Below are 18,326 nucleotides of genomic sequence, written 5' to 3'. Positions count from 1 at the left end.
ATTTGGTTCAGCAGGGACTCTTTATTCAGCAAGCTGTCTACTTTGTTCTGGGATTATTTGTTGAAGACTTTATGGCTCCATTTGCTTATGAAGTATTTCAAATCATGTATATAGTTGGGGCTTACTTCCGTTCTTCAAATTCAGCTCTTGTAATGGTCATTTTTCATTCATTTCTCGTTTGTAAAGCTGTAAAACAGAGTAGTACTCTATTCTATCCATCTTCTTTCTAGTTGTTTCTAGGTTTGTTTTTTAGGACAAAAACTTTTGGGAAGGGATGGATTGTAAGAAGCTGGGAATAACAAATAAGTGTTAATAATGTTGATATTATGCCATGTCACACTGACATTGGTATAAAAGGAGAGAAGATGTAATTTTTCACATCTTTTTGACACATTAATACAATTACAGTCTTTCTCTCCCTTCTTGCTCGCAGCTTCTATGGCTTCCCCTTCTTTCTTGTCTTTCTCTCTCTAAATCTAGTATTTCTCTCTCCTCGTCACTCTTCTTCTCTCTCTTCCTACAGTCTTTCTCTCTCTTCTGCAGTCTTCTCTCTCCTCTTTCTCTCTCCCTAGTTCTCTCTCTGATAGGGAGGGTTAGAATGACTGTGGTTAGGGGAGGGAGGGGTTAGAAGAACCATGGTTAGGGGGGGGGGGGGGGGTTTAGAAGAACCATGGTTAGGGGGGAAAGGAAAGGTGGCCAATTTGGTGGGGGGAGGGGGGGTAATTTGGTGGGGGGGGGTAAAATTGGAGGGGGCCTAATCTGGAGGGGGCCAAATTCGGTGATGGGCAGGCAGGAGGGTGGGGCCCAAAGGAGAGGATGGGCGGGAAAGTGGGGAGGAGGGGAAGGAGGTGGTGGAGGAGGGGGGGAAAGGAGGAGGTGGTAGAGGAGCAGGAGGTGAGGTGGTGGAGGAGAGGGAGAGGGACGACGGAGATGGTGGCGGGGCGGAGGGAGTTGGAGGGGCGGCCAAGGAGGGCAAGGAAGAGAGGGAGGGGAGGCACGGTAGGAGGAGATGGTGGAGAGGCAGGCGGCGAGGCGGAGGGAGTTGGAGGGGTGGCGAAAGAGGGAGAGGAGGAGAGGGAGGGGAGGCACGGTAGGAGGAGATGGCGGAGAGGCACGGGAGGAGGAAAGGGAGGAGATGGCGGGAGCGTGGGCGAGGAGGAGGATAGGGAGGAGATGTTGGGGCGCAGACGGAAAGGGAGGAGGGAGTCACAGGGTGCGAGGTGGGGAGGAGTTGGAGGGGCGGCGAAGCGAAGGATAGGGAGGAGGGTGCAAAGAGGGAGGAGGCTATGGGGTGGGAAGGTGCGAAGAGGGAGGACGACGCGACGGAGGAATCAGGTAACCGTTTTTCTTTTTCTTTTTCTTTTTCTTTTTTCGCTTCGTGTGTGTTTTCTTTTTCTTCTTTTTTGTTTTTTTTAAACGTTTTATTAATGCGTGTTGGTTTGTGAGGTGTGCTCGTTGTGTTTTTATGTGGGTTGGTTTTGTATGTGGGTTTTTGTTTTTGTTTTTTTTGTGTTTTTTTTTGTATGTGGATTTTTTTTTGTTTTTTTTAAATTAGTGTTTGGTTATGTGTGTGGTGTTTTTTTTATAAATGTGGGTTTATATATATATTTTTTAATTATTGTTGTTTTTAGGTGGGTGTTTTTTTGTTTGTTTGTTTTTTGTTGTGTGTTTTTTTAAAATGTGGTTTGTTGTTTGTTGTTGTTTTTTTTTTTAAAAGATAAATTTGTTATGGGTGTGAAAAAGGAGCGCATCCTTGGGATCAGACGGGGCAAGGACAGCGACACACGAGGCACTGAGGCGATGGGGGCGTCCCCCCAAGGCATGTAAAACAAAAAATAGGCACGTTCACGCACGACATGAGAAACACCGCCACACGACCAAAAGGAATAAAAATTAATAAAACCCAAACCGGACATCGGATCAAAAGACCATAAAAAGGAAAAAGGTGCCGGAAGACGAGGGAAAGATGATAGAAAAATGTGACACAGGTTTGGGGGTCAAATCAGGATGTTCACATGGAAAAAACACAAAAAATAGACCTGAAAACACATACGCGTATTAATATCGAAAAATCCGCGCGTCGAAAGGAAGTGCAGAAAGAAGGAAAAAAGTGCAAAATAATGTATCCAACAACCTCCGATCGAGATAGGATACGTTCACATGGAAAAAACCGGAAGAACCAATTAATACATGTATGATGAACATGAAAAATGTCCGGGGGAAAGGGATTCACAGGGGTAGCACATCAAAACTCAATTTGGGGGGAATTGGGAGGGATTTATATGGGAAAAATACAAAAAACACACTTGAAAACACTCGAAAAAATTAATAACTAAAAATCCAACAGTCGGAAGAGGGGGGAGAAAAAAGGAAAAAGTGGGGGAAAGGCTGGCAGAGCACAGCTATCAAGTTAAACTGAAATTTCGGTGCAAATAGCGCATGTTCACATGGAAAAATGTGAAAAATAGGTACGAAAAATGCCCAAAAACTCGCAAAAATTAATAACGGGTAAACCGTGCATCCGAATGACAGGGAGTAAAAAGAAAAAATGTTAGGAGGAATGGGTAGGACAGGGCTGGCACATCATATCAGGGTTCCGAAGCAATAAAGTTGCGTTCACATGGAAAATCGTCCAATTTACGAGAATTACTTCAAAAAGTAATAACTTTAAAACCGTCTGTCCGAACAGGGGTTGATAAAAAGGAAAAATGGGTAGTTCAAAGGAACGAATAGAGTTGTAAGGTTGGATGTGATTCTCAGTGAACATAGGGTGCGTTCACATGGAAAAATTTCAAAGCAAAGGATAAAGGCAAATGGTCAAGGAATAGCTCCGTGGACAGGGTGAAATAGAACAGAAGAGTGGGAAAGGGAACCCATCACGGTAAAATGAAGTCATGGCATAGATACATGATCATAATAGGGTATATGCAACATAGACGCGCAGGGACGCGTCCCCACACTTAAAACCTTAGCAAGAAGGGTAAAGCGAACATCAAGGATCTAGTACCACACATCAGACCAACCATGAACGTTCCCACACTTAAAACATGACTGTCACTGAGAAACAAAAGGTGTAGGATTAGAAAAACTTGGCCCATATTGCCGAGGAGGAATGTCGACTATTGAGGTTGCATCTTGTATCGAGGTACCAAGGTGTCTTCACAACACACGTCCAACGTCCTTCATGGTAGGGACCACGTGGCAGCACCTAGGAAGGTAGCTGGTTGAAGGAATCGCAAGAAATCCGTCCGATGAGACGAGGGATATAGCACTCAACTCACGAGCACTCAAATGGAATGAAAGAGCAGTCGCTCGCCCCATTACTAACATCACTTGAGGAAATAATGATGAAAACCCAGAGCTCACACCCGATTTAGAAATCAACAAGAGAATGGTGCAGAGAGAGTATGCCAGGGTGCACAATTGATGGTGCATTAGTGCGTCCAACCATGTCTGGCATAGGTGCAAGCAGGAAGGCCAGGGAGCCTTGCACTGTAGTGTACCGAACAGAGTGATGTGTCCTGTGCTGATGGCAGAGACCCATCCCATGGGTGCATAGGAAATAGAAACATACCTGACTCCAATTGTCGTAACGTTCCTCAATCCTCACCTCTCAATAATTGATTGAAGAACCATCAGTCACACTCAGCCCACCCTCTGTCTCATGCTCTGTTGAAAGATACAGAGGGTAGCCCATTCCTGAAACCCATTGATATAATCCTCATTGTCACACATGCAGAGGTTGTATGCCTTGTGCGCTTTTAATGGTGCAATTGTGCATCCCGCCCGGTGCTGGCATACAGGAAGGCCAAGGAGCCTTATGGTGCAGTGCAGAGGAATAGATCGTGCTTTGTACGTTGAGAGGCCCATCCCGTGCATGCAACACTCCATTCACACATCTCACCTCTCATTTGATTTGAAGGGAAAGGCTTGTCACAGCCCACCCTGTGTCTCACGCTTTGATAGATACATAGGGCAGCCCATACTCACATCCCCATCCTGTTAGGATTAAAGCTCACATCACTCAAGGAGTTGGTGATGAAGATCATATCGGCTGTTGTGGTCATTAGGATCTTGAAGACGAGGCGTACCCAGGGAGGCAGCTAACAAGTCTTATACTTCAATGATTTGTAAAAAGGGTTGTTTGTTAAGAAGGGCAGACGAACTGATATTGCAGAAACAGTGTACCAAGGGAGGTGGCTTGAAATTACTTGCTGGAAAGGTACTGCTGATGACTCAACTATCCTGAACTGCGGGGTGTTACCACCTTTTCCACAGTCAGCTTCCCGCCCAAGGGTGTTTCCACCTTTTCTTGGAATGAGGCCTACTATGACATGGAATTTCTTCCTTTTCTCCCATAACAGTTTGTTTGTTTGTTTGTTTTTTTCGTTTAAGAAAGACAATGGTAGAAATACCATGTGTCAGGGCCAACCTCGCCACCGTTTGTTGGATCAGATAAGAAGAGAACAAGGTCGGGTTGAGATGTATGTGTGAGGAGCTAGCAGAACGAGACCACCTCATGAGGAGAATCATAAGGGCTATCAGAAGCACGATGAGAAGGACAGTGCGACGCCCAAAAGGGGGAGGGTAGATCGACTACGATTGTCAAGATCCCCAAGGAGGGAAGTACTTCTTCAGACAATAGCCATTGATTAGGAAAGGATCATCAGAGGCATCAACAGTCTGCACCTGGCCAGAGCCATTAGTATTGACAGCAAGTACCTTGTATGGGGCCATCCACCGTTATTGAAGCTTTCCAGGAAACTTGCCAAATCTCAAATCATAGGCCATGACAAGATTACCTTCTTTGACCTCCTTGTGCTTAATGAAACAGTTATGATAGGCCTTGCATCGTGCCTGAGTGGTTTCCATGCACCGTAGGGCCATCCGCCGTATCTCATCCAAGCATTCGAAGTGTAGGAGATGGAGTTGCAGTGACTCATTATCTCCCAAGCATTCTTTAACTGCCACTCGCAAAGAGGGTAATTCAAGTTCGACAGGGAAGACGACTTCTGTACCATACGCTAGCTGAAAAGGGGTATGTCCTGTAGCTGCCTTATGGGAGGTTCTGTATGCCTAGAGGGCCTCTGTAAGTCGATCATCCCAGTCGCGACGATGTGCGGTAATCGTTCTTGTGAGGATCGAGTAGAGGATGAGATTGGTGACTTCAACTTGGCCATTGGCTCTAGGGTAGTAAGGAGTGGACTTGCGATGGCGGATCTTATACAGCTCTATCAGCTCCTCCATGATTTTGTTTATGAAATGAGTACCTCTGTCACTTACCAGCTCGAGAGGACTGCCAAAACGGGTGATAATATTCTCATACATGAATAGGGCTACGCTGTTACCATCGTCCCGCTTCAAAGCTTTAGCTTCACACCACTTTGTGACATAATCTGTACATACTAAGATGTATCTGTTCTGCTCCGTCTAGTAGGTGGATCAATGGGACCCTGAAATCAATCCCCCACTTCTCAAACGGCTTTAGGGGAAGAATAGGTTGTAGCGGCATGGCACTTGTTTAGGTGGGTTTTCCCATTCGCTAACAAGCATCACAGCTCTTGCAATAATCATATGCATCCTTGTGGAGGGTCGGCCACCAGTATCCTACTAATAGAGCCTTCCTGGCTGTCGCTTCTCCTGCGAAGTGTCCACCACATGGTTCGTTATGGCATGCTTTCAATACTATGCTGATTTCATCCCCTGCAACACATCTTTGCAATACTTCATCTTTGCCTCTCTTGTACAGTGCACTGCCTAGCAAGGTGTAGGGGGTTGATTCTAATAGAAGCTTCTTCTTCTCATGGCTTGAGATGCTAAGAGGATACTGTTGAGTTGCCAGGAGGTTGGCTATGTCTGCATATCAGGGAACTATTTCAACTAGAAACAAAGAAGCATTAGGAAGGTCTGGATCATTGACATGTTCCTTTTCTATAGTTTGAGGGATCCATGATAGATGATTGGCTAGGACATGGGAACGGCCAGACTTAGTGACCACTTCAAAATCAAACTCTTGGAATAGGAGTAACCATCTCATCAGTCGTCCTTTAACATCTGCTTTGTTCATCAGGAAGGACAGGGCTTCATGATCCACGTAGAACTTAAAATGCATTGATAGTAGATAGTGTCAAAATTTCTCCAGTGCAAACACCATTGCTAAGCATTCAAGCTCTGTCACTGTATAGTTCCGTTTCCTATCAATGACCTTTTGGCTTGCATAATAAATGGGTTGATCTAATTTAGAGGGGCCCTTTTGACATAGGACACCACCTAGCCCTTCAACTGATGCATCTATGTGCACATGGAACTCCTTCGCCCAATCCGGAGGCTGTAAGATAGGTGCTTTGATAAGGCACTGTTTTAGGGCATTAAAGGCTTCTTCACAGTCATCAGTCCAAATGAAATCCACATCTTTTCTTAGGAGATTGTGTAGAGGGACTGCCTTGGTTGCAAAATGTGCAATAAACCTTCTATAATAGCCCACATGGCCAAGAAATCCTCTCAATTGCTTGAGGTTTGTTGGTGATGTTAAGATGGCAATCTTCTCAATCTTTGCCGGGTCTGTTGCAATCCCTTGTGCAGAGACAATATGGCCCAGAAAAAATCTTGAGGAGATGCCAAAGACACATTTGTCAGGGTTGAGAGAAATCCCATACTCTCGGCATCTGCCAAAACATTGCCCTAGGTATCCCCAGTGCTCATGGATCAAACTATAGACACAAAAGTCATCAAGATACAACTCAATGAAATCATGCAAATGAGTCTAGAAGGCAGCCATCATTACTCATTGGAAGGTGGCAGGAGCATTACAGAGTCCAAATGGCATCACTCTATAGGGCTGGGTCCCCCATTCTGTGGTGAAGGTGGTTTTGGATTGGTCCTCTTATGCAATTTGGACTTGGTTATATCCGTTGAATCCATCCAAGAGGAAATACAGCTCATGGCCTGCCACTATGTCCAACAGTTGGTCTGTAAAAGGGATAGGGAAATGATCATTCTTCGTCTTCGAATTGAGCTTCCAAAATTCCACACATATTCAAAGTTTCCCATTCTTCTTGGGTATTACCAATGGGTGAAACCCATTCACTGTTAGCCACGGGATAAATGAACTCGACTTCAAGAAGTTTCAATAATTCAGCCTTCACCAGAGCAGAATAATTAGGATTCATACATCTTTGTCTTTGCCTTACAAGTTTGGCATCAGGCTCTAGGTCAATGTGATGCTAGCATACTGTGGAATCAATCCCCTTTAGATCTTTGTATGACCAAGCAAACACGTCTAAGTTCTCCTTTAATAAGTCTCACAGGACTACTAGTTCTTCTTCTAGAAGATTGAGACCCACTTTCAGGTGACGTTCAGTACCGTCAGTATCCAGGAATGTTAATTGCCTTTCACCTTTCACTTCATGGATAAACGTTCCACGGATTGCTTCTGGATAGAGGTCTGACTCTTTCAAGGGAGAAGTGTCCTTGTCTCATGTTCCACTAGAACCAGTGTCCTCCTTCTGAATAGATGACTCGTTTGTTTGTTGAGGTTGCTGGAAGGGTATCAGAGCTTGGTTTGCTTTTGTGTGAGTGGTGATTTCTTCTGGACTTAGGGATTCATCTTCAGAGGATGCATCCAAGAATATCGCATAGTACGGACCTTCTAGAAGCTGAGGCTTTGATAGCTCTGGCGTCTATTGGCAGGGGGCATCATCATCATCTTTTCTCTGGACTGAACAGTCAGGGAGACAGGAGCCACTGGTGAACTTATTTAATCCATTGCTTATACAGATTCTGCATACTTTGTGGTCCATTGGCCAACTCAAATGGAACCATGGTCATTCCATCTAGCACCCTGAGATATTCGGCCTCTGAGGTCTCTGTAGGGACATCAACAAGATCATCCGTTACCAGAGAAAATTCTTCATGTGCACTTTTATAACCTGCTTCGTTTTCTTCCTCATCATTTTCATCCTCTTCCTCTGGAGGCTCTGTCTCTGCTTCTGTAGAGGCTCTGTCTCTGCTTCTGTAGAGGCTCTGTAGGAGAAGAATAGATCTTCTGCCTATTCATCTACTTCTGCTTCTGTCTCTATTACAGTCACTATCTCTGTGACAGTCTCTGGTTCTATTTCTGACTCTGTTCAGCATCTGCTCTGTCTCTGTATCTGTTACTGCTCTGTATCTATTCTATCTTTGTTCTGTCTCTGCAACTATCATGTAACAGGGAGAACAATATATCCATGCTTCTATTTCACTGTCAGAGGTGATTTTAGAAGTCAATTCAAGTTGAGGTAGGAGGTATTCTCCCATGGACAAGGACTTTGCTTCCCTTGGCAGTTGGCTTGCCCACTGTTAGGGATTGTGCCTTTGTTTTCTTGGGAAAGATCTGTTTAACAGCCTCTTCATCTCCTAATATACTATCTGTTACCTCGTTGGAGGAGTCAGTTATGACCTCGATGGATGTGGATCCATTGCCTTTTTACGATCCATAGAACTTCAACACCACTTTCTTGGGTCCTCTACCTAGGGTCAGGGTTCCTTTGAACCAGTCCGTCCTGGCTCTTGCTTCAAAAAGCCAAGGTCTTCCCAACAGTAGAGGGTATGAGGTCCCATAAGAATTTGGTTTGACCACCAAATATGTCAGCCAATAATCTTTTCCTGCAAGGGTTATTTTTATGTATGGGAGGATGCCCAAGAGTTTAATTCTACTTTCGTCTGCCAATCTGATAAGCTATTGTGTAGATTGAATTCCTTGCAACCCTAAGTTCTTCATTGTCACATCCGTCATTATGTTTATTGATGAGCCTCCATCAATCAATGCATCTGAAATAAAGCATCCTTCTATCCATACACTAATCTCTGGGGTTCCATGATCTAGGAAGGCATTAGCCACATCTACTTCCTTTACAGGCTCCGGGGCCTTATTGGTCTTGGTCACTGTGGAAGGAACAATCCTTAGTCCACGTCTTCTTGTCAAGATGCTTTTGAATTTCTTTCGGCAGCTGGGAGATAGCATTAGTAACTTCCGGAATGTTAAGTTTGGTTTAAAAGTGTCTAGGTCTTTTACCAAGTCATAATCTTTGATAGGATCCACATGCTTCTCCAGTCGGCTGGGAAATGGGGCTACACCCATTTTCATCTTTCTTTTTTCTTCTAGCAATGGCAGCATCGGCACTTCTTATGTTTCTGGAGGTGTTTCTGCATTGTCTATCTCGTGGACCTCTGGTCCTATCTCTAGGACTGTCTCTGTGACTCTCTGTGGCACTGCAGTGCTCTGTACTACACTGTTCTATTCTGTCCTGTACTGCTTTGTTCCTCTCTTGATAGGTTGAACTTCACAGTCTTGGCAGGAAAATTATTTCCATTCTGAACAACTAGTTCCTTCTTCTTGGCGTGCATGACAGCGGCAACTTCCAACTCTACCAAATTGAAGACAGGCTCTTGTGCCTTCTGTTGGCTATCAGTGGCATTGGCCTTTACAAGGGCTGGACTTGGACAGTCCTTTGCAGTGTGGCCTTTACCTTTGCATCAGCTGCATAAGGGCTTGTAATCCACAGATCGTCTAGGGTTAGGACGATTCGGGGAGATATGACCCTTTTTTCCACACCTATAACATTCCACCTTTGATCTCTGACCATCGCCAGACTATCATCCTCTGTAACTTTGAGAGGGAAACCTCCTTGGACCGAAATTAGGACCAAATTCCCTAGGCTTTGGTCCAATATCTTGTGTTGTCATTTTGGAGTCTAGCAAGTTGAATCTTGCATTTTCATCTTTCTGTCTTCGTTCGTGCATCTCTTTCAAAGAGCAAATATCCTTTGTATGATTCTTCTGCAAAAAATATGAACAGAAGGCCCCAGGAATGGTTGGTTTTCAGGTAATTCAGTGGCTAAATGTCCCGCTTGATGACACTTTCCAGACCATGTATCAGAGTGCATCACATCTCTTCCAGCTCCCACAGGAGTGGATATATTGGCGATATTCATCTTCAGCATTTGTAGCTGCTCTGTAATCACATCTATAAGCTCTTTCTTGATACTTGCAGCTGAGTTGGATGAGTAGTCCTTCATATTTTCACCTCTTTAAGTACTTGTAGTAGGGTTTTGGGAAGCTTCTATAATTACTGCATACACTGGTTAGGTCAATCCAGAAGGTTCTCTGTTCTGGTTCTAATTCAGAGCTCCTGCTGAGACTTGGGGTTATTGATTCTAGTTGGTAGGGTTCCACTATTGTTGAGTCACCATTGGAGAAGCTGTTTGAGGCCACTATTGTTGTGGTTGGACCATCATTTGAGGTACTGCCATTTGTGGCGACCACAGTGGATTAGGTGCATTATACTGCGACATTGTTTACATCTGGAGATAGGGGTAAGGAACTGTCTCGGGGACTGCATTTGGTGGGTATACCATTCCAGGTATGGGAGGAGGTAAGACTCCTCTTCTTGGAGTCATTGACAACCTTGCTTCAACTTCGTTATACAATCTTGCACCTTCCACTGCAGCTTGTAGATTGACTGGTCTTCTCAATTCCACGAACTTGCGAACTTCTAGTTGTAGGCCTCTAAGGAACACTCCTTTCTGAATGCCTTCGTCAAAATGATGGTTAGTCCACCTCTTCAAGATGGATTCCATTCGTGAGACATAAGCTTCTACTCTTTCTCCAGAGGACTGACTTAGGTTCATGAACTCCTCTCGCATCCGCTCTTCAAAACCTTCACACCGCCTAAATTTAGTGAGGAAGGCCAACTTTAGGTTGTCCCATGTGCCAAAAGTTTCTGCTACTTGTCTCTCATACCATTGAAATGCCGTGCCTTTGAAAGTGGTGGGGAATATTGCTAACCAATGCTCAGGGGTTCTGGCATTGTTAGCCACACATGCTACCATGAACTCTGCTACATGAAGATCAAGGTCTTCATTGTACTCTTCCTTAAAAACTGGTAATGGGACTACATTTGCTGGCCTGTCATCAATATTTCCAAGACAAATCTGACTAGGAAGGGGACCTTGAGTCGCCATGGGGACTTCTGTAAAGAGTGCTTTTAGGGCATCAAAGAAGGCTTCTGCTGCTGCGAGCTCCTTCTCAGCTTTGATTTTTGCCTTCTCTCTTCTTACGTACCTCTGGACTCGTTCTAATGCTTGCCTCTTGATTGTGTCATTCATCAAGGGATTGGCTCCAACCAGTTGCTCAGCACTCAATAGAATAGAATTAGAGAGGGGCTTCAGTATTTGAGGGATTCTCTGGCCAACATCTCTTCTACTTCCTTCTTTTCAACATCTCTCAATTCGGCTTTCAACCCACTACAGAGGGGGAGATATTCCATTCTGAAAGTATCAAAACTCATTCTTCTTAGGATTGTTGTTGTGTCATTATAATAATGCTAGCTTCTAAGGGTTTCAACAATGTATGTTGTGAAAAACACTCTGTCTACCAACTTCCAGTGGGTTGCTAATTAGACAAACAGAAGATTGTCAGTGCACTAAGCATCCCACGTATCTTGCTGTTGAGCATCCACAAACAAATTCCAACTCTTTTCCTTCTTATTTTCGTGAACCTCCACAGACCATGACTCATGAAGCTTCTTCACAATGTCCCAATTGATGATGTCTAGAAACTTCTCAATGAATGCCAAATCTTCCATGGATGGTTATTCTCTCTGTTTCTGCTCTTTAGTTTATTCCCAAACAATTTGCCACCAAGATGCAAGTTTCTACTGCTTCAACAGGAAGAGGAAACAACCCGCCACATAGAGCATGCATCATGATGATGATATGTTTTCGCCATTGTGGGATGAACTTCTTGTGGAAAGTGGCTTTGGCAATAAGAATCTCCAACTCTTCAATGGAAGAAGGAACTTTACAAGAATCCATTGAATTTTCCTCTTCTTAGCAATGCCATTTCCTTCATTTTCAGCCTCTTCTTATGCTTGTTGATGACAAGTCTTCCCTGGCTGCGCACCAAAACATGGAGCCCCAAGAGGAACACCAAGGAAAAAGGGATTCTACTACAAGAAAATCTATCTTGTAACATAAAAAATCTTTTGTTTCATTCTTCTGATGACCAAAACAAAGAAAACAGCAATTCTTCACGCAGCATCATATTAGATATCTCCCACGGATTTGATAGAATCAACCATAATCTTCAACATCTTCATAGAATCCATCAATAGAACAATGAACATAAAGGAATACACCATTTTTGCATGGAAATCAATCACATAGTATTCATCTTCAATGTTTTCATAGTTTTCTCTCTCAATCTCTCATATATAGTTATATTGTTTTGATAGAATTTCTCTCTCTCTCTCTCTCTCTCTCTCTCTCTCTCTCTCTAGTACATCATCTCCTCACTACAATACTATAATAATAACTCTCAATAATCCTTGTTAGGTTGTGGATGCACCTCCCAAGAGGTATGTCTGATGTAAAGAGGCACCAGAGCCACTATAATATCTCTCCATAGCTCACTATTGTCACTGTCACTCCAGCCTTCTCTTCAATCTTCAGCAACTGCTTCTTCCACTTGTTTTAGCTCCTTTGAACTTAGATTCATCCTTTCCAAAAGTTATAAAACTTTCCCAAAGTCACACATACATTCTACAGAACACTTATAGAAGATCTACAGAACAGTATAGTACAGGACCAGAGCAGATACGGAACAGTTACAGAGCAGAGACAGAGGCTCTACAGAAGGTTTACAAAGGGTTACAAAAGGTCATTAGAGAACATAAAATCCTCATAAAATATACTAAAATAATTCCAAAATATCAAAAACTATTCAATAAGCTTCCAAAAGATTTCAATCTTCATCAATCATCAATCCATGCTTTATACAGAAGAAAATTAGAACAAAACAGAAGCTATACATAACCAATAAGAATCTCAACAGAACCTATTAGAACATCACAGAGCTTCATATCTCCACTAAAAATCATCATGAACTTCCAGAATATAATCACTATAATCCAAAACACTCTCAAATACTTCCATTAACAACCATACGTCACTCAAGCCATAAAAAATCAATCTTTCAGACCTCAAAAACAAAAAAAATCAATCAAAAATTCAGTCTTTTTCCACTCTCAATAGGTCGACCAACCATCACTTAGATGAAGGCATCCACAAGGGAGTTTTAATCAGAGGCCTACAACCAAAAGTTTGTAATTTTGTGAAATTAAGAAGACTACTCAATCTACAAGTTGTAGTGGAAGGTGCAAGGTTGTATGATGAAGTTGAAGGAAGGCTGTCAATGACCTCAAGTAGAGGAGTCTTATCTCTACCTTTGCCAGGAATGGTATACCCAATGCAGTCCCAATGACTGTTCCATACCCCAACCCTCAAATGCAAACAATACCATAGTACAATGCACCGAATCCACAGTGGCCACAAATGGCAGTACCCCAAATGTTGGTTCAACCACAATAGTAATGGCCTCAAAGAGCTCCTACAATGGCAACTCAACAATAACAGTGGAACCCTACCAACTGGAACCAACAACCCCCAGTCTCAATAGGAGCTTTGAAGAATCAGAAACAAAATAGAGGACCCTCTCGATCAACCCAACCATTCTATGTAGTGATTACAAAGGCTTCCCAAAACCCTACTGCAAGTACTCTAGGAGGTAAAAATTTGAAGGAATACCTATCCAATTTAGTCGTCGCAAGCATTAAGAAAGAGTTGATGGACATGATTACAAAATAGCTACAGACGCTGAAGATGAATGCCACCATCATATCAAGTCTTGCATGAGGTGGAAGAGATGTGATGCAATTTAACACAAGGTGTGAAAAGTGCCATCAAGCATGACATTTAGCCACTCAATGTACCTGAAAACCAACCATTCCTAGAGCCTTCTGTTCTTACTGTTTAAGGAAGATCCATAAAGAGGATTTTTCTCTATGAAGGAGGTGCATGAAAGAAGGAAGAAAGATGAGGAAGCACGATTCAACTTGTTGGAATCTAAGATGACCACTCCGGATATCAAACCTAAGCCTAGAGAGTTGGGTCCTAATTTTGACCCAAGGAGGTTTCCCTCTCAGATTTACAGAGGACAATGATTGGGCGGTGGCCAAAGATCAGAGGTGGAGTGTTACACATGTGTGTGGGAGCTTTCGCTCAACCGCCAAGACCCATGGATGGCTATCTCTCACCTAGTGGACGCACCGTCGATCCTACGAGTGTAGTGAGCTTACCTTAGTGCCGATATGAGTTGTCTCCTCTCTCACACATGTCGGTAGCTCCACGATCCTCAATGCAAGCTCAAACATCCTCAAGCCTCCTCCACCTCCAAGCTCCATCCTCCATAGCCGCGTGCACGAGAAGAGAGAAGAGAAGAGAAGAAGAGAAGAGGAGATGGTGAAGAGCTTCACCCTCTTGATCCCTCACTCTCACACACTCACTCCCTCACACTCTTACACTCCCTCTCTCAAGAGCACACACAAGCAAGAAGATGAGAAGGAGAGAAGAAGAAGAAGACTCTTGTTGCCACACATCAAAGAATGAGCTCTTATTCACTTTTTGAACTTTATATATACAAACCCTAAAATCCCATGGGCACCCATCCCTTTTTTACATGACGGGCCATTGTGGCAAGGTCCTTTTTTCCATTTCCCTCTTCTAGCCTTATGCCTCTAGCCTACACCTGTCTAGTATTTTACAATTGGCACAAGAGGGAGCCGGGCGCTCTTTTACAAGAGTTTTCCGAGTTTTTTGAGGTGCCCTTCATTTAAAATTGCACTTTTTTGCCCTGGATTGGTTTTGGAGGTCGCATGTGTGTCTTTGCTCTTTTTCCATGTTTATCTACTTTTTTTCTTCCTCTTTCTGCCATCTCGACTTGGGGCCATCTCGATTTGGGGTTAACATTACCCCCTCCTAAACTGGTGCCAGTCCCATGGCACTTCGGTGTTGGGTTGGTGTAAGGGTGAGGGCCATATGTAAACTCAGGTGCTTGTGGAAGCTTAAGAATGATGTTTGTCGGAGCAGCTAACTGGACATCATGGGTGGACGAGGGCCTCCGAAGTTGGTGGTTTGGCGCTTTTAGGGTGCCTGAAGAAGAAGGTGCGGTGCTCTACCTAAGGGGAGTGCTTTCCTTAGCGTGTTGGTGCACTGTGCTCGTGCTAATGGAATGGGGAGGTGGGTCACAGGCGAGCCTAGGTGATGTCCCACCCTTGAGGACCCCATTTGTGCCAAGGGGATGTGGTGCCAATGGCTTAGGGTGACAGGTCTAACCATAGGTGAGTGTTACCTCCCTAGGTGTGTCTTTCCCTTGATGTGACCTAAGCATGAAGTGGGGGAGCAAAAAGGGCTAGGGGGTTGGGAGTGGAGCCGGCCAACCGAAGTCATCGGACATGCCTAACTTAAGGACCCCTAGGTGTAGTGATCGTGCTTTTTGTGGTGATAAGTGCTTCCTCAAGTGGGTGATGTTGACCAATCTGTTTCTTTTTTTGGTGGAATGAATGACAGCTCGGCCTAATCCTCTTCATCTAAACGAGGGGGGGAAGGAGGGCGGATGGATTTGCGCAAAAATTGGTGGCTTTGCGTGTACCCTTTCAGGTTCATGCGGACATGGAGAGAGGTGTTGGAAAGGAAGGGGTGATTACACCTAGTGAATTGGCTGTCACTCATGTCCTCTAGGAGAGCTAGGCAAAAGGAAGGTAGTAGGCTAGCTCTCATCATTAAGCGTGCCATAGCGCAGTTATCAATAGCATTGGGATCAAAAAAGAGGGGAGGCAAGCCATTTTCCTGCAGTGCCGGACCTTGCTTGAGTAGGAGCTTAAGAAGCCTAAGGTAATTACACATAGTTATGAAAGCGGGATCGGGACAGGAGGAGAATTCCGCGAGGAAGCGCGTCATGGAGTCGGTTAGGCTTCCTAAATCAAAAAGTAGGGCATCCTCAAAGGAGGTGGCATTGGAATTGTAGATGATGGGGAAGTCATGCCTCCCATGGAGGGTGGCAACAAAATCCACGCCTACCCTACGAGGATACACCATGAATGTGGGGTCGTTCCTCTTGTAGGGTAGGGTCCTTCAAAATGCCATCCAGGCGAGCATGTTAATATTGCATATTCGCCTTCTCCAGAGGGGTTGGCAGTTGTAGCCCCTTACGGTGTGTGGCACTTCGTACACTTTGTCTTGCCAAAATTCTGCTTCCTCTGTGCCCCACAAAGTGGGGGTCTTTGCCCTGTCGTCCAGCCATTTTTGGCCCAGTCGGTTGCCAGCCGCGATCACCTCCTCCATTACTTTGATTGGCAGGACCCTTCTCAGGCTGTCAGGCATAAGGAAGCTCAAAGAAAAAGGGTCCTTTTTTATTTCCTGCCATTCCCATACCACTAGCTCCGCGTGGAATTGCGTTGGGAGGTCATCGGGGCATGGTGGGAGGGATGCCGATGGCCGCATGACTGGCTTGGCCTGTAGCCACCTTCTGGCTTCTTCCACCAACTTTTTCCTTCGTTCCTTGAGCATGGTTTGTCTGTCAAGTGGTTGTTGTTCCTGAATGTGCGGCGAGGGGGGTTGTGGGATCACATCTTCGCTGAATCTGTTCATGTCAACTTCGAGTTCGGCTTCCTCCCCTTACTGGTTTCCCTGTGATTCTCTCTCTTCAAATCCTAGGGCATCCACTTCTTGGGGGGTTAGGCCGGCCAGCAGTAGGTATTTCCGTTGCTCGTCCAAGCTTAGCCTAACCTCCACAGGTTGGGGTGGCATTTGCAGTCCTGCACATGTAGGGCTCTGCGTGCAATGCTGAGCTTCCTTTGTGCCACCTCCAACGGCTCTCCCTCCTTTGAGCGGGTAGTGTCCATGATGGTGTTGAGGAAGGCTTTTTGTTAGGCACCGAAGGCCACTTGGGCGGCTTTTGCCTTGCTCTCTGCAATGATCTTTTCCTTTTCTACCAGAGCAAGGTGTTGTGCTAGTGTCTTCACCCTCTTTCCATTATGCACCGCCCACTCCTCTGCTTTCTTGTTCATTTCCTCCATGCTCTCCCCTTGCTTTAGGGTCAGTATCATGAGCCTTTGCTCTTGGTCCTCCAATTCCCTAATCAGCCTCTCCTGTTCTTCTCTTTCAGAGTTCAACTGATCGGTTAGGCACTCAATCTCTTCTTGCTGCTCCTCCATGTCCTGCTTTCTTTTCTCATCCCTGGTGTTGAGCTCAGCCATGAGCTCTTCAACTTTAGCAGTTTTTGTAATGAGCTCCAGGTATTGCATTATCAAGAGCTTATGTTCTCTTTGCATCTTCACCAGCTTCTGTGTTTCATTCTCGAGTTGTTGCCTCCAGTGCTCTTCTATATCATCCTTAGCCTTTATTTCCTTCTTGAGATATGCGATATCCCTTTGTTGCATGGCTATCATCCTTGTTTTGTCAAGCTGGAAGGTGGCTATTGATTCCTTCTCAGCTGCCAACTCAGCCACTGCTACCTTTAATTCCTCCTTAGCTCTCTCCAACTGCGAGAGTAGCTCGGCGACGTATTCATCGTAATTAGCTGGCGGCGTCATCGTTGTTTGGATGGGTGTTGTTGAGGCCTCCACCTTTTGTCGTTTAGGATATTGTCTAGACTCTGCGTCTATGGCTGATCACTTTTTCCCTGTAGCCGTAGTTTCAATGCTCATCCCCTGGGCTATCTCCTTATTAATGAAGTACTCCATCCATGCCACAAGATTTGATACGTTTGTACTGGTGTGGATGCTGGGAGTGATGGTGGTTAGCTCGGTGGGAGGCACCAATAGAGTAGGAATTGGGTGGATTAGGGCCTTGTCCTTGCCCTCAGTGGGCGGGCAGCACAATCTCCGGCACCTGTGTGCTTGACCTAGGCCTTTCTTCTCTATGTGGGCTCAAACTCTCTAGTTCATCATCTCTACATTGTTGTTTGATGGACCGGCATGTAGCTTCTGCCAGGTCCTCTTCCTCCTTCCTTCTTAGTTCTTCCTCTTCTTCATCAGCCTTTCTTCGCCTTTCCTCTTCTGCTTTTCTCTGCTCTTCCTTCTTTTTCTCTTTTTCTTCCTTTTCCTTTCTTTTTCTCTCCTCTGCCTCCTGCTTTGATGCCTTCTTAGCCTTCTGTAATTGCTCATTTTCCCTTTTTTCTTCCTATTTTTTCTTCTTCTCCCTCTCCTTGGCCTCCCTAAGGGACTCTCTCTTGGCCTTCTCTAAGTCCTCTTTCTCTTTCCTGCGGCCCTCGTCATCCTATTTCTTTTTCTTTTGAGTTGCCTTCTTCTCGGTCTCCTTGACCTGCTTTTTGCTTTTCTATTCTTCCCCTTCTTCCTCGGTCTCAGTCCTATCACTGGACCTCTCCTGGTGTTGATGAGGAGGTGATCTGTCGGGTGTTTCCCCCTCCCCCTCTTCTACCTCCTACGCCTC

The sequence above is a fragment of the Lygodium microphyllum genome, chromosome 17 (genome assembly GCF_053477565.2).
Source record: "Lygodium microphyllum isolate KBCC chromosome 17, Lygodium_microphyllum_v1.1.10, whole genome shotgun sequence".
Classification (NCBI taxonomy): domain Eukaryota; kingdom Viridiplantae; phylum Streptophyta; class Polypodiopsida; order Schizaeales; family Lygodiaceae; genus Lygodium; species Lygodium microphyllum.
Note: the sequence above shows the minus strand (reverse complement) of the source record.